Genomic DNA, 22983 nt, shown 5'->3' with positions numbered 1-22983 from the left:
TCATTTGAAGGTTAATGACCTAGGAGGGTAATAAGATTTTAACTTTGTCCACAAAAGGTCCTTAAGGGTTTTTTTTTTTTTTTTTTTTTTTTTTGTACATATTACATCAATATGCTTGTTATAAACCGTTTAAAAGGGGGATTTTAATTTTGTCCATATTAGGTTCGTAAGGTCTTTTTTTTTACATATTACATCAATATGGTTATTATAACCGTTTAAAAAAAATAATAATGTTTAATTGTGTCCACATTAGGTCCTTATTTTTAATATTTTTTATCATTTAATCTAACTCTTTTACAATTTATATTAGTATCTAGTTAGATGACTTCATCATTTCATCTTTTCATTTTAATCGCTCATTTACCACAACAATTTTTTCATTTCATCTCATCATTTCAATCGAAAGGTTACATAACAATTTTTTTTTTTCATTTTTATGAAAAAAACTAATAATAATTAAAGTCTTAATGATTAAGACTATGTTTGGCGCCATAGCTAACTTATAAACTAGTTCATTTTTCGATTTTTTTTAAGTTGACATGTTTGACAAACCAAAAAGTAGCTTATAAATTAACATTTTAAAAAGCTACTTAGACTAGTTTTTTTAAAAGTTTTTTTTTTTTTTAATTTCCAAATATATCTCTTAATTAATTAAGAAAACATATTTTTTAAATGACATTTTATGGCATTATATAAATTTCGGATAACTTATAAGTCAGTTGCAGAGCTAGAATCAAAGTAAAAAAGTATCACCGACAAGTAATGAGGTATTCCCGATAAGTAATTGCCTATCGGGGATTCCCAATTGGCGGAGCCATTACTTATCGGGGATATCCCATTACTTTTCAAGGATACTCTTTTACTTTGACCTTGCTCCGCCATTGGTTTAAGCAATCTTTTGATTGAAACCGTGGTTGTGGTGAATGAGCGACTAAAATGAAAATATAAAATGATGAAGTCATCTAACTAAATACTAATATAAATTGTAAAAGAGTTAGATGAAATGATAAACATATTAAAAATAGGGACTTAATGTGGACACAGTTAAATGTTATTACATTTCTTTAAACGGTTATAACAATCATGTTAGTGTAATATGTACAACAAAAGACGTTAGGGACCTATTGTGAACAAAATTAAAACTTTATTTCATTTTTTAAACGGTTATTACAACCATATTGGCGTAATATGTAAAAAAAAAATAATAATAATAATAAAAATCCCTTAAATTAAGTGAATAGTTTGACTGGTTTTGATATATTTAAAATTAAAATTTTTATTCTGTCTCTGGGGACGATACATTTGTAATGCAAGCAACTAACTACTATCACCAATTGCGAGACATGGTTGTCAACGGCGGAGACGACACCTTGAGTCTTTTTGTTGCCTTCGACAATCTTGAGTGGCACATATATGCAGATGCAAAATTGAACGACAAGAATTAATAACCAACAAAGAATAGACACGTCAACACATTTAATTGATATTCTCATGTAACATACTTCTTTTTATTCGTAGGTAACAATGACACTACACAATATTCGTAACCAAATATGGACAAGAATGACAAATGCTTATGTGACACTTGAAATTTTAATAGGAAAAAACATGACGGATCTAAATGCATGCATGATGGACTAAAAGTAAATATGAGAACCAGTCCACTATAGTCTACACAAATGTGTTTGTATCGACCAATTAACTTGTTCTCAGCAGCTTGAACCCCACTCCGGAAATCATCCGATTTCTCGTTTTCCCGGGAGGGACAGCCTTTATCGTCAATTTACCAACGGAATCTCGACCCGATCGTTCTTCTTCAAGAAACAACACAAAAGTATCGCGATGAGCAAAAAGGATCCGATAGCAATGGCTAGGATGGCACCGTTCGTGAGTTTCGTGGATGTGGGGCATTGATTCAACGGGGGCCCACATAAGTCCACATTCCCGGAAAATGAAGAATCCTGGAATTTTTGGAGGGAGAACGGGATTGGACCATTGAGTTCGTTATGGCTCAGGTTTAGGGCATGGAGATTGGTACAGTGGATGAAGTCGGGAACAGGTCCCAAAAGGTTGTTGAATTGGAGTCTGAGGGAGGTGAGATAGGTGAGATCTTTTAGTGTATCCGGGATTTTTCCTGTGAAGGAATTGTTGGAAAGATCTATCGCCATAATAATGGGAGAAACATTAGTAGGGATGTTGCCAGAAAGGTTATTGTTTTGAAGGTAGAGATTCTTGAGGGAGGGATTGGAGATGATATCAGCAGGGAGAGACCCGTTTAGGAAATTGTATCTTAGGCTCAAGACTTTGAGGGAACCCAGCTTTCCGATGGTATTATTCGGAATTGGACCGTATAGTCCCTTAGTAGGGAGATTAATGTCAGTAACATTGCCCTTCTCGTTACACTTGATGCCAACCCAATCTTTGCAGTTTCGGATTGTGGAACTCCAGTCTAGTTTGTGTGGCGGTGGGAACGACGAAGAGAATTTAAGAAGAAGCTCCTTGTCGACATTGCTGATGTCATTGTCAGCGGTTGTTTCATCAAGATTATAAAGTAGGAAGATAATGGTGGCAACCGCTAGAAATTGGAGGTTTTTCATTGTGGATATGTATATGTATGTCATGTCAACCTTCATAAATATAAAAAGAATTTGGAACTAAGAGTAAATATTATTAGCAAATGAAATTATGCAAAACGAAGGCTTACTTCTATCATTAATCACATTCCTGGCTAACAAGTGCAGACTGAAATTCTATGTAAACTAGAAGAATAAAGCAATAAAATTCCGATGAAAGGGAAGAAATGGTTGGTCGTTACCTTGCAAGAAATATGGAGGATGGAAGTGACTATGCCATAAATTTTTTTACCTTTTCATATGGGGAAAAGCAGAGGACAATTATTTTTAGCTTCAGCTTTTCCACTAGAAAGTGGAAGCTTTCGATTTCAAGAATAGACAATTTCAAGGACATAAAAAGAATCATTCCCGTAGAAACATATAAAAAGACCATCACAGTAGAACCTTTTTCTTATTATTATATTATATTATATTATATATAGCTGAAAGTCATGTAATTTTATATCTGCTAACAAGCACATACAGATGCCACGTCAGAATTCTGAATTATAATAACAAGTTCACTATGGAAGAACCAAATAACAATTTATGCACGTGGTCAATAATGTCCAGAGAGTACCAGTTGGTGTTTTGTTACCTTTGAGTAAAGTTAGGGATCCCCATAAAACAAAATGAATCTGATACGCTGCCACCAATCACATGGATAATAGGACAAGAACACATTTATTAGGATCCACAAATTAGTTATTAATTACCAAAACAAATTGGAAGTCTTTCATTTGATTTGTTGATACATACACAACATATGAAAATTCAATTCAATCATCATCACGAGAACGAGCTCTCGATAATTTTCTAACGAGCGATCTTCCTCGTGACTTGTTCTCTCTTCTGTGTGCATGAAAAGGAACAAATGCCCGATTTGGACAATTGCGTGCAATATAACCAGCAATACCACAGTTAAAACATGTCTGTTTCTTAGCATAAAAACTAGTACCACTCTTTTCTGGTCTATTATTCTTATTGACTCTCTTACTCTTCCCACAATTGCATTTGCAAGATTCAGGTTGTGTGACAGGTGTAGGTGAAGTGGATGTACTTGTGACAGAAACATCAGATTTATCAAATACATCACCACACTTAACAAAAACAACTGGATCATTAGACTTTGACACAAAATCATCACAAACCAAAACATCAATTTTAGAGTTAGAAACAAAAACATCAATATTTGAAATAGAAACATCAGATTTGGAAACACTATTATTATCTGACACACACTCTTCTGCTGTCTGCTTGCCCTTACTTAAAGGTGAATCTGCATAGGAAGTATAAGCATTAATATCCTTTTCCCTAGCACTACTCTCCGTCACAGATACAACAGGCTTGCCATACACAAGAAATTCCTCTCTGTCCATCTCTTCATGGGTCAAAGGGATAGCAGTGTAATTGTGATTAAAAGGAGGAGGGACACACTCATACCCTAGACCTACTTGTTTCTTGTCTTTCCATCTCATTTGTCTCTATCATAGTCTCAACTTTCTCACTTGACACATCAAACTTTTTAAAGTTAAAATCAACATTTTCAAAACAAACTTTTAATGTGTCAAGTTCTTCAGTCACAGTGACAAGTTGTTTCTTAATAAAATTGTAGTTCTCACACTTGTTGTTGTACTCTTCTTGTAATTTCCTGAAGTCCTTAGTTTTGGCCTCTAATTGTTCTTTTAGTGGTCTTTGGCCCTTCTTAAGGTTATATCCCTCATACTTTAGGTCCTTGTTCTCTCTACGCAATAATTCTATCTATTCACGTAAAAATTTAACAGTATCAATACATGTTTGAGAACAAGAATTTTGACTGACCTCTTTCTTTTCAGGCTCAGGGGTAGTGGATACTATGAATGGAAATTGCAACTCCACCATCTCTTCTTCAGGATCAACTTCAACTTTCTCCTCAAGGATGTCACTGATCTACGCCAAATGAGCATTTTCAGGTCCTGAGATGTTTAGGGCCTGAATTTGATCCTCCCAATCAAAACTGAGCTACCACCGCTAGATTCGCAGTTTCATTGTCGGCAGCAACCCCGCTGTTGTTTCCCACCGGCACCATTGTTGTAACGTCCGTAGATCCGGGCTAGTCAATTTAGAGATAACACAAAAGATTATTTAGAATAAATAATCTTAACCAAGCTGTAGAATATGTCTCAAGGGTTCCGTACATACAAAGAACGCCGAAATCCGAGTTATAACGAAGAAACTATGGCCTGTCGAAGTTTTACGGCAAAACCGGCACGACACCGACAGATGTAAATAGTGAATTTATGATGGTGGACTTCTTAGCCTTATCGGTCCAAATAAAAGTTGTAGTATATGTTAAACCTAGAACATACAAAAAAAAGAACACCCAAATCTAACTTCGTATGAGGAATTTATGAATTTTCTAAGATTTAGCATAGCAGTGCACGACCCGAAACTCAAATTTTAGTTCGAGCGGTTTTTGGCCTACGCGACCTAAATGAGAATTGAAGATCTCATTAATAGGAACTCAACGGTAAAAAGACAGACAAAAACAGAGTCCATATGTAGAAGTTATAAATTTTACGCGGACATTTAACAGTATAATCTCCTCGTACTTTTAAATTTAATATCGGTCAAGAATTAGCCGACGGAGTCAAAATGAAAGTTGTAGATCTTATTTTTACCTACGCGTGGATATAAAGAACGTCAAAAACAGAGGTCGTATGTGAAAGTTACGAATTTTAGAAGTCAGAAGTGTGTTGTGCGAAAATAGGTGATGTGACACAATCTTGATCATTGCTTTCTCCCCAAGTCTTGCCACTAGATGGTGACATGTGGCACCAATTTCTACCATTTTCACCCTATAAATAGAACCTCTCTCACCTTCACTTTCTTCACACCTTTCCCATTCTTTCTTCTTTTTACTCTCACTCTAGAACCTATCTCTAGCCCCAACCCCCCCCCCCCCCCCCAAAAAAAAAAGTCTAGGGAACTTCCCTAGCATGAGAATGAAGCCCCGGAGCCCCCGACGGCTCCGACAACAAAAGCTTTCGGCCCGGAAACGCTGCTCCAGTGAAGCCCGGTTTTCTATAAAACCCGTTGTAAGTGAGCTACGCGTACACTATTTTTAATATAGCTTTTATTTAATTATAGTAACGTTATTAGGAACTTATAATAAGTACTTGGGCTATTATTATGGGTTATATAAGTATTGTTTAACGCTTATATAATAGTAATAATAGCTAGACTATTAATTAGTGTCGGCGAATAATAGACTAAACTCTAGTCGTAATAATACTAGGTTTCGTTGAAGGAAATTATTTTTAAGAAGCGAAGCGCTGTCTGAGTTCGGAATCACCACCTTTTCAAGTGAGTGCATAGTCCCTTTCATGAACATGATTTTAATACAAGTATTAATTAAGGTATTAAATGTACGTTAAAGAGTTTATGTGTGAGTGCATAGTCCCTTTCATGAACATGATTTTAATACAAGTATTAATTAAAGTATTAAATATACGTTAAAGAGTTTATTTGTGAGTGCATAGTCCCTTTCATGAACATGATTTTAATACAAGTATTAATTAAAGTATTAAATATATGTTAAAGAGTTTATGTGTGAGTGCATAGTCCCTTTCATGAACATGATTTAAATACAAGTATTAATTGAAGTATTAATTATATGTTTATGTGCGAGTTAATTGATGTTGCCTGAAATACGTGTTAAAGAACATATCTGATTATACATGATGATTTAGGATAAAGAGTAAACCTAAATTAATTATGAGGAATATTGGGTAGTATTTTCTTACGAGTACGAGTGAGTTATACTCAGAGAATAGAACTTTAGTATATGTCATTAATCTGGGAGCATGGATTAGACATAGTCATTATCCCTAGTCCGAGAGTATGGATTGGACATAGTCAACTATCATTAATCCAGGAGTATGGATTAAGACATAGTCAATTGTCCTTAGTTCGAGAGTATGGATTAAGACATAGTGAGTCGCCCTCAATCAGGGAGTATGGATAAGACATAGTCATTCGTCGTTAATCCGAGAGAATGGATTTACACATAGATACTTGTCCCTAATCCGAGAGTATGGAATAGGCACAATTATTAATTCGAGAGCATGAATTAGATCTGAGAGTATGGGTTAAGTAAGAGGTAAAATTTAAGGTCCGAGAGTATGGATAGTCTCGTTGTAAGGATTAACAGGGTATGGTAAGAGTTGCTTATATATATATATATATGTATATATATATATATATATATATATATATATATATATATATATATATATATATATATATGATATAACATTGTGGGATTGAAATCCTTATGTACTCACCAGGTTTTCCAACCTGACCCACTCCAGCTTATTTGTATCACAGGTGTCTATATGAAGTTACATTACATTGAGAGATTAAGGAGATGTAAATTGCTAGTGATAATGAATGTAAGTTATGTTTATGCTTATGTTTCTGTATTGGCGATGAGATCCCAATGTTTTAAAATAAATAAAAAATACATTTCTTCGGAAATGCTTTGATAACGTATTTATCATGTTTTTCTGGGAACAAATTCCGCAACATTTTTATAAAAAGGGTACTCTGATTTTTATAAAGCATAAACAAAATCGGTCTTTTCTGGCCGTGAAAATGAGGATGTCACAGTTGGTATCAAAGCATTAGTTTAAGCAAACTAGGAATTTGTAGGAAATTTCTAGACTTAAACTTAGAGTGCTAAGAGATGATTGTGAGATGAGTGTCTGCTATATTTTAGACACAAACACTAGTTTATTTTAGGAAAGATGCCTAAAATGTTTTATGTGCTAAATGTTTTATGTTATAGCTATAAAGATGCCTTATATGCTATTATTTGTTCGGATCCATGGTCTGTTGCCTACCGGATCTGGAAATTTTATGTGTTCAGCTTTCTAAACGTTTAATTACGATATTAGAACCCGCATATAACTTTTCGGTGTGACAAGGAGATTTATACGTCTATCGTAAATAAAACTTTTCCTATCTTAAAATTCTCGCCTCGGTACACCAAACGTCTGCTTGGGTGTACAAAACGTCATGGTGAAGACATACTAGGAAATATCCGAGGAAGATGACAACCTGAGCCTAAGAATGTGATGGGTCAGGCATCGGTCGTTGCGCGTGTACTCGAACCTATCACAATGGCAGAAGTTCAGGAAGTGATGCGAGCCATGATAGACTGAGAAAATAGAGGAAATGAGATGGTTTACGATAGTGAATAATACCTATCGGAAGATATCATAAGAGAGGTATCTTGCCTTTAGAATACGTCTGATAAAATAGCAGTATGTCTAGAGAAGTACGGTACATCTGAATGTACACATTTGATTAGTGGGATGATAGAATGATTAGTGTAATTCCTAAAGTTTTACTATCATCTGGAATTTCCATCACCAACCAGGTTGAAACAGAATTGATGATTGAAGATACGCATGGAAGAAGTCCTAGTAGAGTCTAGAGAAAATTATATGATTGTTTGGACACATTTGTATGTGTTAAAATTGTTTTTTTGATAATAACTTGGAGAACTGCGAGACAATACTTGAGACGAGTATGAGTAGGTGTGAATGTTAGTAGAGGCTTATACTACTAGAAGCACAGGACTTGCACTTGGATCAGGGAAAGTCACAAGGTTACCAAGGAGCTAGTAATTGATTTCGTTTTATTCAAGTATGTCGTTACCATCGTTTCGGTAACGATTAAGAAGATTATTGTCATTTCTATCCTAGTGGTCATATCATATCAAGTCTGACTAAGATGAGTGTGTTACATGATTCAGAGAACCAAGATCGATGTAGCATCCGACTTAAGCCACACGATTGAAGTAAAATCGAAGCGATCAATAGAAGTATCACGATCATTGTAAGAGCTTGTAGCTAGAAGTGCTGCATGTTAGAATGTGATTATATCACATTAAAGCATGAAGGAAGTTGTCTTCAAGTCTGGAATTTGACTCTAAAAGACATGAGTCTACGCGTCGCATCATACGATGAGAGGTCATTAGAACATGACCCATTGGTATTATGATAATCAAAGGAAGAAACTTACCTCAAGATTTTTAAAGGAGGAGTCTCCAACAAAGATTGAGATCGTGACATGAGGATCATGATTGGAAGTCTAACATGAGATAGAGAGTTGGTCCAAGATCGGGCACCGCCTGTAGTTAGGAAGTCTTAGAGTTAGATACTCATTCAAAGAAACATGAAAGTTTCGGCTACTACTTAGGATGAAGGGATAACGTATGGAGTCATCATGTGAGCCATGTTTCGTTGATGATTCTGGGACGTAATTATCCTAAGGGGAGATAATTGTAACGTCCGAAGATCTGGGCTAGTCAATTAGAGATAACACAAAAGATTATTTAGATTAAATAATCTTAACCAAGTTGTAGAATATGTCTCAAGGGTTCCGTACATATAAAGAACGTTGAAATCCGAGTTATAACGAAGAAGCTATGGCCCGTCGAAGTTTTACGGCAAAACCGACACGACACCGAAAGATGTAAATAGTGAATTTACGATGGAGGAATTTTTAGCCTTATTGGTCCAAATAAAATTTTTAGTATATGTTAAACCTAGAACATACAAAAAAACGCCCAAAACGGACTTCGTATGAGGAAGTTATGAATTTTCTAAGATTTGGCATAGCAATGCACAGCCCAAAACTTGAATTTTAGTTCGAGCGGTTTTTGGCCTACGCGACCTAAATGAGAATTGAAGATCTAATTAATAGGAACTCAACGGTAAAAAGACAGACGAACACAGAGTCCGTATGTAGAAGCTATGAATTTTACGCGGACATTTAACAGTATAATCTCCTCGTACTGTTAAATTTAAGATCCGTAGAGAATTAGCCGACGGAGTCAAAATGAAAGTTGTAGATATTATTTTTATCTACGCGTGGATATAAAAAACGTCAAAAACGGAGGTCTTATGTGAAAGTTATGGATTTTAGAAGTCGGAAGTGTGCTATGTGAAAATGGGTGATGTGGCACAATCTTGGTCATTGCTTTCTCCCCAAGTCTTGCCACTAGATGGTGACATGTGGCACCAAGTTCAACCATTTTCACCCTATAAATAGAACATCTCTCACCCTCATTTTCTTCACACCTTTCCCATTCTTTCTTCTTTTTACTCTCTCTCTAGAACCTCTCTCTAGCCCCGAAACCCCCCGAAAAGTGTAGGGAACCTCCCTAGAATGAGAAGGAAGCCCCAGAGCCCCCGACGACTTCGACAAGAAAAGCTTTCGGCTCGGAAACGCTGCTCCAGCGAAGCCCGGTTTTCTATAAAACCCGCTGTAAGTGAGCTACGCCTACGCTATCTTTAATATGACTTTTATTTAATTATGGTAACGTTATTAGGATCTTATAATAAGTACTTGGGCTATTATTATGGGTTATATAAGTATTGTTTAACACTTATATAATAGTAATAATAGCTGGACTATTAATTAGTGTCGGCGAATAATAGACTAAACTCTAGTCGTAATAATACTAGGTTCGTCGAACGAAATTATTTTTAAGAAGCGAAGCGCTGTCTGAGTTCGGAATCTCCACCTTTTCAAGTGAGTGCATAGTCCCTTTCATGAACATGATTTTAATACAAGTATTAATTAAAGTATTAAATGTACGTTAAAGAGTTTATGTGTGGGTGCATAGTCCCTTGCATGAACATGATTTTAATACAAGTATTAATTAAAATATTAAATATACGTTAAAGAGTTTATGTGTGAGTGCATAGTCCCTTTACATGATTTTAATACAAGTATTAATTAAAGTATTAAATACATGTTAAAGAGTTTATGTGTGAGTGCATAGTCCCTTTCATGAACATGATTTTAATACAAGTATTGATTGAAGTATTAATTATATGTTTATGTGCGAGTTAATTGATGTTGCCTGAAATACGTGTTAAAGAACATACCTAATTATACATGATGATTTAGGATAAAGAGTAAACCTAAATTAATTATGAGGAATATTGGGTAGTATTTTCTTACGAGTACGAGTGAGTTATACTCAGAGAATAGAACTTTAGTATATGTCATTAATCCGAGAGCATGGATTAGACATAGTCATTATCCCTAGTCCGAGAGTATGGATTGCACATAGTTAACTATCATTAATCCAGGAGTATGGATTAAGACATAGTCAATTGTCCTTAGTTCGAGAGTATGGATTAAGACATAGTCAGTGGTCCTCAGTCCGGGAGTATGGATAGGACATAGTCATTCATCGTTAATCCGAGATAATGGATTTACACATAGATACTTGTCCCTAATCCGAGAGTATGGAATAGGCACAATTATTAATCCGAGAGCATGAATTAGATCCGAGAGTATGGGTTAAGTAAGAGGTAAAATTTAAGGTCCGAGAGTATGGATAGTCTCGTTGTAAGGATTAACGGGGTGGGGTAAGAGTTGCTTATATATATATATATATATATATATATATATATATATATATATATATGGTGAAATTGTATATTTTGTGAGTTCTAAATTTTATATATGATATAACATTGTGGGATTGAAATCCCTATGTACTCACCAGGTTTTCCAACCTGACCCACTCCAGCTTATTTGTATCACAGGTGTCTATCTGAATTTACATTACACTGAGAGATTAGGGAGATGTAAATCACTAGAGATAATGAATGTAAGTTCTGTTTATGCTTATGTTTTTATATTGACGATGACATCCCAATGTTTTAAAATAAATAAAAAATACATTTCTTCGGAAATGTTTTTTATAACGTATTTATCATGTTTTTCTGGGAACAAATTCCGCAACATTTTTATAAAAAGGGTACTCTGATTTTTATAAAGCATAAACAAAATCGGTCTTTTCTTGCTGTGAAAATGGGGATGTCACAATTGTCCTCTCATGATTAATTCTTCTATTAGGCTTAGGGCAGTGACGAGCAAAGTGACCAGGCTCGTGACAATTGAAGCATCACAACTTCCCTTTGTTGAATCCAACTTTCTTCTATGCATTCAACCCCTAATTATTCTTTCCGGTTTTCTTTGCAAATTGCTTGGCCCTGAAAATTTCCATTACAATCTGCCAACTGATGTCCATCTCATCTACATCCTATGGGTGAATTTGATCTAAATCAACGAAAGAAATATGTGGAGGTAATTCTCTAGCTATAAAGGCATTGTAGCAGTTCACCAACCTAAAAGCTAGAGCCATGTTTTCTTTGGCTTCTTTGGGAGCAGAGGTAGTGGTAGGGGCTTTTGATGAGGAGGCTGCATATGGATAAGGCATGGATGGTGGAAAAGCATAGGATGGTGTTTGTGGAACAACAAAAGCTTGATTTTATGGAGTGGTAAATGATGAAAAGGTATTGTTGGATGAAATCCCAAGGTTTGCAGTAGAATAGGAGTTCACATGGTTGATTTCCCTTTGCTTGTAATCAAGATCACATGCTTTGATGATTTCTATTGTTTTCGCAAAACTAAGTCGATGGAGATCCTTTGTCTTCTTGATGACTGAGACATTCATGTCTCATGAATTTGGGAGGGAGTTAAGCATGTTCTTGTTAAGTTCTGATCTTGGCAATAAAATTTCGGCATAACTCATCTCAGTGGTAAGTGTAATAAAACGATGTAGTTAAGCCTCCAAAGATTCTCCAAGAATGTGAATGAACATGTTGAACTTCTGTCTAAGCATGTCCCGAAGACTTTCTTCATATCTTCATTTCCGTAATACACTTCAATTAAAGCTTCCAACAAAGATTTGGTTAATTCATACTCATGGAAACCTTGTGTAATTTCCGGAGATAATGCCATTGTAAGTGTTGTAAGAGCCTTCTCTTATGCCTCAATTTTCTCAAAATCCTCATCAGTGTAATTCGCAAAATCTTTTTCGATAATAGTTCCATTTTCAAGAGTGGTAGTGATTCGAGCTGGACCCCTCAGAATGTTGTTCCATATCTTGAAATACTTCATCTTGATGTATTTTTCCATTCGGTATTTCCATTCCGGAAATCCTTCAGCTGACAAAAGACATGGGATTCTAGTGGTAGTTCCTATGATGGAGTCTAATTCCTGATGAGGTGTCATGTTTTGTGATTCTTTTTTTTTTTTTTTTGAATTTTTCTTAATTGACTGACAATAAAACTTTGTAAGGAAAATGCAACCGAAAACAGTAAGAGTTTACAACCAAAAACAAGGTTTGCAGTCAAATGAGGGTTTACGTCCGAAAATGGTTCACGACCATATACAGGTTTTTAGTTTACGGTTGATAACAGTTCACGATCCAATCCAGTTCATAGTCGAAAACGAGTTGTTAGCAGACAAAAATGATTTACGGCCGAAAACATTATGGGTTTACGGCCGAAAACGTGTTCACGACCGTAAACTGATGAAAAGTTGAGGCCGAAAACACCCTGATATGATGAAAACAACTGATTTCGAGCAGATCTTTAATCCCTTTGGCCTTGAAATCATGAATAATAGCAAAAACCCAACAACCAAGCTTGTAAAATGACGAAAATGAAGAACACTCTCCAAGTTGCACACGTTTGTGTTAGGTTGTAAACGCCAGGTACAAAGGAACACACACATACAACCGATTACACAACTGAAAAGACTGACACCTATATATAGTGAACAGTGAACTGCAAATGGGTTCATGGTCGCAAACAAGTGTACGGCCGCAAACACCACTTGAACCGAAAACATGTTGTTTTCGGTTCACCCAACCACAAACCCACTAATCTACATAAACAAACACTAACAAGACTCATAGAGATGGATGCCTAGCCCAAACCAACAAAATATGACCTAACAATCCCTGATGACTGAACGACCCAAACATCAAACAACTTATTAAACAATGACTGAAAATAAGAACAATAAAGATTCACAAAGAAAAACTTTTCACTAAGAAAGATAATCTCACAAAGAGATTATCATGTGCACAAAGCGGCTATTAGGGTTTGTAAGAACGCGTAACCTAACACAAACCGGTACAAAAGAATATATACTACTATTCTAGACAATCCCTACAAATCAGGGATATGCCAGCTAACTAATCTACGCTAACTATAGAAACAAGATAAATACTAAATCTATTACAACATGCTGAATAAAGTTATATATTGAGCAACTGAGATGCTGATGTTGATGCTGACGCTGAGTCATGCGCTGACGCTGATAGACTAGTTTCAAACATCATCATATTTCAAGGTTCGACCTTACAATCTCCCCCAATATCATGATGTTCAAAACCAGCTAGATTAGAACACCTCTGGACAAGAATTCTTCATACTCAGCTTCAGCTTCTACCTTTACTGGCCAGTTGGGACTATCCAACAACTCCTGTCTTCTATTCAACAGTTCCATAGCAATTAGGATGTGAAATTCTCCAGAAAGATCTTGATGGCTCATGCACATTTGTCTTAAGCCAACAAGATGAGTTGTCGGAGCCCTTGGAATCTCAGCAGTTCGCTGAAAACACATTTTTCTGTTTTTGTCAAGATAGAACATTCCGTGTTCAGGAACAGAGATAAATTGATGTTGAACAGGCTCAACACCAATGGGAAGAGAGTTGTTTAATTCAGCAGCACCAAAATTCAGCACCAACACATCTTCACCATCAACCTGAAACCTGGTTCTTCTGTTTCTTGGAATTAAAGAACTTGAGCCTTGCTGCTGAGGACGTTCTTTAGGAACAAGGTCTAAATGCTGAACTTTCTTAATCAGCAAGTGAAGGGCACAAGTCAATTCTGATGAGAGAGCTAAAGTTTACTTGGATGCCAGCTCGAGCAATTCCATCCACTCAGAGAGACCATATTTAATCAGCTCGTCTCTCTTGACGACTTCAGTGTATAGATGTTGAGGACCTTGACGAGTGATCAGTAAAGTAAGAATTTTCTCATTACGAGGTTTTGAGGCTTTAACTTTAATGATCTTATCACTGCTCACTCTTCGTTTATGAACATCTTGAAATCTCTTTCGATCAATCCTGTCGAGAACACTGTCAGTCTTGGACTTACTGCTGCTGGGAGGAGGCTGAGAAGATTTAGATTTGGACTTATATTCTAAAAATTTCTGCATCTGAGCTTCAAAGGATCCTTTGGCCTGAAGTTTATGCTGAATGAGAGATTCATCAGCTTGAGCAATATTCTTTAGAAGCTGAGCTTTATTGGCTTCATCAAGAATTTGCTTAACTTGATCAGGAGACATGTTCCATTCAGCCGCCAAAGTGGATATGCTGACAATAAACTTAGGTTTCTTGCTGGGAGGAGGATTGTTAGCATGTGAATCAGAATGATCAGCATCAGCTGCCTTACGCTTTCGAGACAAAGGAAGAAGATCCTCACTAACAACATCTGAGTCTTCACCTTGAACCGGTACTGTGGGATCAATGAAGTTCATGTCCAACAGCTGACACTCATCATCCTGTTCTTCTTCATCATCATGCTCACTATCTTCTGTAAAGTCCCGAAAACAGATCTACCAATGATCAAAGATAATCACAGAAGCAAACACGAAATAATAAGCAAGTATAGAACGAAATACCAAGCTTGCATACGCTTTAATACTATAAAACGTCTGATACAACTCGGAAGAATACGAAAAATCAACAACCAATAATGACTAAACAACCCCTATTTATAGGCTAGACAAATAATCATGACCGTACAGAGTTTACGGCCGTAAACTCAGTCTGACCGTAAACTACAAACAAAACAATTACAATCACACCCCTACTGCTATTAACTACTATACCTAGACCAAACCACTATACATGGTCTTTCAATCTCCCCCTTGGTTTGGAATAGCTCGACCCCATTCCTTTCTTTACCAGCATGACGTCCATTTGACCCATAGCACCATTCCACATCGCTTGCTCAGAATCTCAGCAACCATCTTGGTATACGCCTTAGCCCCTTCTTCATAGATATCTTCAACCACTTTGATCTGAAAACTGCTTAAGTAATGAATATCCCACTTCCTGAATTGTAGTAGGTCTCTTCGATCATACAATCGTATGCATCCATTCTTAATCTTAATGACAGCGCCACAAGTACTCTCATCATAAACCCAGCACTCCATAGAACCAAGCGACCCATCTTGATAACCTTGAGCAATGGGATACTGTTTAACTTGAGTTGTGGGTGGACACATAACCACTTGCAAAGGTTTATCAGAAGAAGCCTCAAACACATTTGAATGTTCTAGAATAACTGATTCGGCAATTGGCATTGTCGGGAAGCCCTTTTTTACTTGCTCTTCCAGAAAGAATTTAAACTGTGAAACTTGAGGATTATTTAATAGATTGATGAAAGGAGCTTGTGACAACTCCGTAAGATCAACCCTTGTCAATGAACTAAAAGCACGAATATCTTTATACAACTCTGAGTTACCACTCTTGCGAATGATAATCCAAAGTCGAAGAGGATCGTGAAATCCCCAAGCGGCTACACCCGAACGATCCCCATAAGTATCTCTAAACCGAACAATTTCAAGATCAGTCACAGTAATCAAAGATCCCCCTTTAGAAGAACCCTGAGTAGCATTTCTCTTGAATAACAACTGCCCCTTCTCAGTATCATCTTCTTGATTTTTCCGAATAATCTCTTGAATATGGGAAGCCATAGGAGGAACAACAGCAATACGTTCAGCAGAACCAGAAGATTGACCAGTTGGCACATTTACGGGATAAGCTTGCACATGTAAATTTATTCTTTGTTCTTCTATGTTCGTTTTATATTTATCACCAAAATCATCCTCCAATTTCCTTTTCAATTCAAAGTAGCTCGAAGTTAGCAGATTAAAATGTTCTTGAAGATCAGAAATCTGCTTACTTTTCACTTTCTTATCCCTTTTAACCTCTGCTAGCTGCCCGCCAAGATAAGTTCTATCTGACTGAAGTTTAGACACTTGAGTACGAAGCTCAATGTTCTGAGCACGAAGTTCAGCTACTTGAATGTCAAGCTCTATGTTCTTCTGACTTAGCACAGCAATTTCCTTTTTTAAACTAGCAAAGGATGAATCATCATCTTGAGCACCCCCTTCGTCTATAGAAATGCTCCTTCCTTGAGGACTGGATGAACGAAGCTGTTCTTCTGCCATGTGTAAAGCCATTCTCTCAGAAGCAGCATCCCTATTTAATCTTGGAACAGGAAAACCAGGAGGAGCTGAGGGGCCACCAACATCAAAAACTGAACTAGGTCCAGTGGTGAACATCTTTGTCACAGAAAGTCGCGTATTAGCAGTAGTAATTGGCAGTGTAGGAAGACCACTGACCAAACTTGTGATTAACTCAGATTGTCTTTCATCAAGTCTTCTCCTTTTCGAATAAGGTTGATCAGCTTGTGTAGGTATTACACTAACAAATGGTTCAGTTGTAGAAGAAATAGATACAGGAGGGGAACATCCCACAACTATCTCCATTGGAATTGAAGTTGAAGTTGACACCATTTGCTCAGAAATTAGAGTAAGAGTTTCGCTTGACTTCCTCATTTCTGTTGTCGGCTAAACACCATCATCGATATTTTGAAAAATTGTGTCAAGAGTCTCATTGGACACAACATTAGCACTACTAGCTAAGGAAGCTGCGATATCATCATTATCAAATCCCGTAAGATCAAGATCTTCAAATGAATCATACCCATCATCACCGGTAACCATTTCCCTTTCATCTTGTCTCTTAGTTGATTCGTGTTCATGACTAGAAACACTTTGGTCTTCCGGAGTTGGCGAATCTTCATCATCCTTAGTCATATCTATTACCATGTTTGCTGGAGTCGAACCCTCAGTAGATGTTTTCTCAGAAGAGGTCGGTTCTGACGAATCGTATGTCACGGGCGTCTCATCTAATTCAGTAAACTTTCCAAATTTCTCCAATGGATAACGCCCTCGAAAGACAACTTTTCCTCTTCTATTTTGTTTAATGAGTCCCACAATATGTGGACCCAAAGATTTCATATCCAAAGTGTCCCCCGCCTTTCTAACCTCAGGAAACTGCATCTCGACAAACAATTGAATGAAGCGGGGATATTGGAGAAAGGTATCCCTCGTAGATTCCCGGATGTTTATTACAAATTCCTCTAGGATGAACTTCGAGAAATTGAAATGAATTCCTGCAGCCAAAGACACCAACGCACCAGTTGTGCGTTGAGAAATTTCATCAGCTCCACTTCTTCTACCCGATATGCAACTTACGAACACATGAGCTAAAAATCTCCAATACGGATGGAGCAGCCTTTTCAACGTTGGCGGGTAGGTTCCCTCATAACTCATTCGTCGTAGTATTCTCTGAACATCTTCGATACCGATCTCCGTCGGATAACTAGGTTGATCGTCAATCAACAACGCATCTCTAATAAAACCTTCATTGATCACGATGTCTCGTCCTTGTACCTTCGCTGCAACCAAGAAATTTCCATCCTCATCCATCTGCGTCCTAGCCGTTTCCCAAAATTCACGAACAATGTTCTGATATACCACCAGATTGACAGTTAATGCTGATGCAATACAACATTCACGTAACCTGTGAACCATTGATAGCATATCGGAATGTACGACAGGTGGATCAGCAAGAACGATTGCTAGGTTGTGCATGTCTGCAAACCTGAGATTTGCCATTTGCCTGCACTCAAACGTAATCGTAAGAAACCGACACCAACTTATTTTGACCAAAAAATAGGACAATAAAAATATGATCAAAATAAAAATAAAAAATTAAAAAAACAAAACTTTTAGCACTTTGGTTCTTTGGCCGTAAACTCTAGTTTACGGCCTAAGGAACACCAAAAAAAACTTTTTGGTTCACGGTCTAAGCGAAAGAGACACGCAATCGTTACCCAATCAAAATTAGTTTGAATCGGCAGTTTGTTCTTGGGCCGTAAACTCTAGTTTACGGCCTGGAAATTACTTTGAAAACACGATGCACATTTATCATTTAAGTCTTTCAAACAATCTAGGGTAATTGCACTTGAATTCACGGGCCGTAAACTAAGAGTTTACGGCCTATGAATGTTTACTCCGAAAAGTGGCTAAAAATCGATCTTTCTCTTTGAAATAACAAACGAAACACATATAGTCGTGATCATAAAGATAGATAGCATCATAATAAAATAACTTCGAATCAAAATCATCAATTTTCAGAGTTTACGGCCTAAGCTTACGGCTGTAAACTCCTCGACTCGATTTTTTTAATTTTTAAACACAATGCGATGATGAACTGTGAAACAAAATATATATTCGAGATCTACACGATGCTACCTTCACGATGATGTACTCGTTTTTCTGAAAATCGAAGATAAAATTTTTTACACCTTGAGAGCTTTTGGGAGATAGTTTGCGGCCGGAAACTGTTGAGTGGGGAGATTCCGGCCGTGAACTCCCCTTTTTACCTTTTTACCTTTCTTTCTTTCTTACCCTCTTACCTGATAGCTACCCAGTATTTCCAATTTTTCGCCAGTTAATTAAAAAAACTTTTGAGGATTAATTTAAAAAAAAACCTTTTAAAAACAGAAAACTAACACACCATAATTTTAAATGCTAGAAAAATAAAACTAATCTAAATAGAACAATAAAAATAAAAATAAAATTAACATAAAATTTGAAGTTGCAAAGATTAAATAAGAATAAAATTAAAAATAAAATAAAATAAGATTAAAATTAAAATTAAAATTAAAAAAAATAAAAAAAAAACTTTAACTGCTATTTCTTTTGTGATGCTTGGATCAAAGTTATTTGACGTCCTTATTCTACTTATCAGTACCCTTATCTTCACATCTTCGTCTTGACCGATTGCCAGTATTGTGGTCCACTTAAGCGCAAAGGATTTGTGACATTTTTGGACCTTTTACCAATGACATGATTCGGGCATATACCTAATTGTAAAATTTTGGTAATTTTGATAACTCCTAACTCTTAAGTGAAATCACCTTATGACCATTTAATTGACTACAACCAGGGATATTGCTGTCCACCTAAATCGAGCAGCGAGATCTACAGACAATCTGTATGTGTTCAATTTTAAGTGCACTGGAACGTGTTTCCCACTTCCTGATATGCCCCAGCCATCAAGAACTTCCAAAGTACTCCTTACACCGGGTGAGCAGACAACCATTCAGAGAGAGAAGGGATACAGAATCCTATTGCTAACTACTTCAGAGGGGTTGAGAAGAAGAAGGTTGCATATGCTGTGTACCAGGTCGGATTAGAAGTCGCGCAAAGGAGACAGCATATGGCTAACAGATGAGAAGGTTTTCACACATATATTTCACACACATATATATTACCTACAGAGAAATGGAGTTGCATATGTTGTGTACCAGGTCGGATTAGAAGTCGCGCAAAGGAGATAACATATGGCTAACAGAAAGAAAGAAAGAAAACGATTTTCTACATACCTAATTTATCGGAATTTACCGGTCGCCCCATCCAACCGGAATTAAGGACAGAATCCGCACATCGAGGAAAAGTTAAGCCACGGTTCCAAGTACGGGTTCAATTAGTGTGACGAGTAGATTCTCATGTTTATCTCCCTGCTCAACCTATTCGAGCGTCGTGATGTCAGATTAAACGGATCTAACTAGGTCAAAATTTGTCGAGTCCTTAAATTCATTAGGTTCAACTTTCCTAGTCAAGTCCCCCCCCCCCTTTTTTTTTAAATCTTTCGCGCCTACCAGCACATCGAGCACAGAGCGTAGAAGATTCAACTTAGGTACGTTACGCCGATTCAGATCGTCCTTTATCACTTATTAATATCATTTCCCATCACAGTACTACACTATTTTTGGATTTTTGTGTAATTTTTTTTTTGTTTTTTGGTTTTCTTTCTCCCCCTAAATTTGTGCATGGTGGAGAATTTAAACACAAAGAAATATGCGCAAATTTAAGCAAGCCTAACAAAAATTGAAAACAAACTTAGTAAAATTTGAAAGTAGACTAACTAGACCAAAAAAATAAAATAAAAACAAACATAGAAAAAGAACTCAAAACGTATCATTTTTTGAAATCCCACAAGCACATCAAAACGAGCTTTGTTAAAAGGCTTTGTGAACAAGTCAGCCATATTGTTATCAGTGTGGACTTGTTCGATTCGAATTAAAGATCGTTCATAACAGTCTCTGATAAAGTGAATTTTAATATCGATGTGCTTGTTTTTAGAATGTTGGATTGGGTTCTTGGCAATTTGTATGGCAGCCTCATTATCACAATAGATAGGGGTTTCTAAGTAATTCAAACCGTAGTCCAACGAGCTGATGTTGGATCCAAATAACTTGAGAACAACAAGCTGATGCTGCCACATATTCCGCCTCTGCTGTCGAGGTCGAGACAGTGTGCTGCTTCTTGCATTGCCATGAAACTAGTCTGTCACCTAGGTATTGACATCCTCCTGAAGTTGATTTCCTGTCAAGCTCACAACCTCCATAATTACTGTCAGTAAAAGCATAAAGATTAAATTCAGAATTCTTCGGATACCAAAGACCCAGTTTAGGGCTTCCTTTGATATATCGAAAGATTCTTTTAACAACAATAAGATGAGAGAGTTTAGGATTAGCCGGATAGCGTGCGCATTGACAAACTGCAAACATTATGTTTGGTCGACTTGCAGTGAGATACATCAGGGATCCGATCATCGATCGATAAAGAGTTTGAACTACGGGTTCGCCTTCTGGATCTGGAGTCAGGAGGGGTCGTTCAGCCATCGGTGTTGAAGCAGATTTAGCATCATGAAGTGTGAACTTCTCAAGAATATCCTCCACATACTTGGCCTGATGAAGAAGGATGCCGGTTGAATTCTGTTTAACCTGAAGCCCCAAAAACATGGTCATCTCTCCCAAAGAACTCATTTCAAATCTTTTCTTCATTACACTTTCGAACTCCTTGCAAAGTTGTTGGCTAGTTGATCCAAAGATTATGTCGTCGACGTATATTTGAACAAGTATCTGGTCCTTGTCGACATGCTTTATAAACAATGTTTGATCGATAGTACCACGTGTATAACCATGTTCGAGCAAATGATTTGCTAGAGTTGCATACCATGCTCTAGGAGCTTGATGCAGCCCATACAACGCTTTGTCCAACTTATAAACATGATTAGTAAACATTGGGTCGACAAACCCTGGAGGTTGATCAACATAGATTTCTTCCTTTACCTTGCCATACAAAAAGGCAGTCTTGACATCCATTTGAAAAACAGTAAAGTTCATATATGAAGCATACGCTAAGAAGATACGAATAGCCTCCAAGCGAGTTACGGGAGCATAAACCTCAATGTAGTCAAGACCCTCGACTTGTCGAAACCCGCGAACTACCAGTCTAGCTTTGTTTTGTACAATGACCCCTGAGTCGTCCTGCTTGTTACAATAGACCCACCGTGTATCAAGAGACTTTTTGCCTTTTGGTAACTCAACTAACTTCCAAACACCTAGTTTTTCAAATTGATGCAATTCTTCATGCATCGCATCCACCCAACTAGGTTCATTTAGAGCCATTTCTACATTCTTGGGTTCAATTTGAGAGATAAAACAAGAATACAGACATGTATTCACGTCTCCACTTTGACTTCAAGTTTTAACACCACTATCTAGCTGGCTGATAACGTTCTCGATCGGATGATCCCGTTGAACCCTAGAGGGTATTTCTTGGCTGATGTCATTGATAGAGACAGGTAGAGTGTGAATGTTAAGACCTCCTTCATTTGCATGTTGAGTAGAACCAGATGGTTCTGCAACATACTCATCTGCAATAAGGTCAAGAAAGAGTAATTACATCAGGGTTGAAGAGACAGCAGAAGCATCATTTGGAACAAACTCTTTCTCGAATGATAAGAGAGGTCTCGATTCAGCATCAGAGGAGTCAGTGTGGTCTGAGAGAGGACTGTCATGTTCCAGGAACAACTTTCCTTGAAAATTAGTAGAGGATTTTTCCGAAGATGTTGCAGAAGACTCCCCCTCAATGGCAGCGGAAGGTTTTCCCTCAGTTGAAGCAGAAGGCCCCCCCTCAGTTGAAGCAGAAGGCTCCCCCTCAGTTGAAGCTTTAGACTTCCCTTTTGATGAATTAGAAGAGTGAGATACATGCTGGTATACAACTTCTTCGTCTTCATCTTCAGAGATACTCTTCCAATGCGAATCAGTTCTGGATACATCATTTGAATACACGTTTAAGGATTTGATGAGTGTTGTGTAATCAAACAACCAGTCTGGACCCACTCTTGCGTCTGTCTCATTCTCTTCCAACCAACGTACATCATAGGATTCCACAATCTGTTTGGTTTTCTTGTTGTAGACTCTATAAGTAGTACGTGTAGCATATCCAACAAAATAGCAGTCATCAGCTTTGGCATTGAACTTCGGATTGGCATCTAGGTAAAGAAGGG

The 22983-nt window shown here is 37.0% G+C and overlaps 1 pseudogene across 1 annotated transcript; it reads right to left on the bottom strand.

Moving 5' to 3' along the window:
- Window positions 1–1486: 1486 nt before the first annotated feature.
- LOC145028428 (putative inactive receptor kinase At3g08680 pseudogene) lies at window positions 1487–2945 on the bottom strand (annotated as a pseudogene). Its single transcript, XR_013675997.1, has 2 exons — window positions 2866–2945; window positions 1487–2627 (listed from the first exon to the last, which is right to left on the bottom strand). The product of XR_013675997.1 is annotated as a putative inactive receptor kinase At3g08680 pseudogene (transcript).
- Between the last annotated feature and the right edge of the window lie 20038 nt (window positions 2946–22983).

Source organism: Lactuca saligna, chromosome 2 (assembly GCF_052625555.1).
Source record: "Lactuca saligna cultivar CGN05327 chromosome 2, ASM5262555v1, whole genome shotgun sequence".
Lineage (NCBI taxonomy): Eukaryota > Viridiplantae > Streptophyta > Magnoliopsida > Asterales > Asteraceae > Lactuca > Lactuca saligna.
This window is presented reverse-complemented; position numbering and strand designations above follow the sequence as displayed.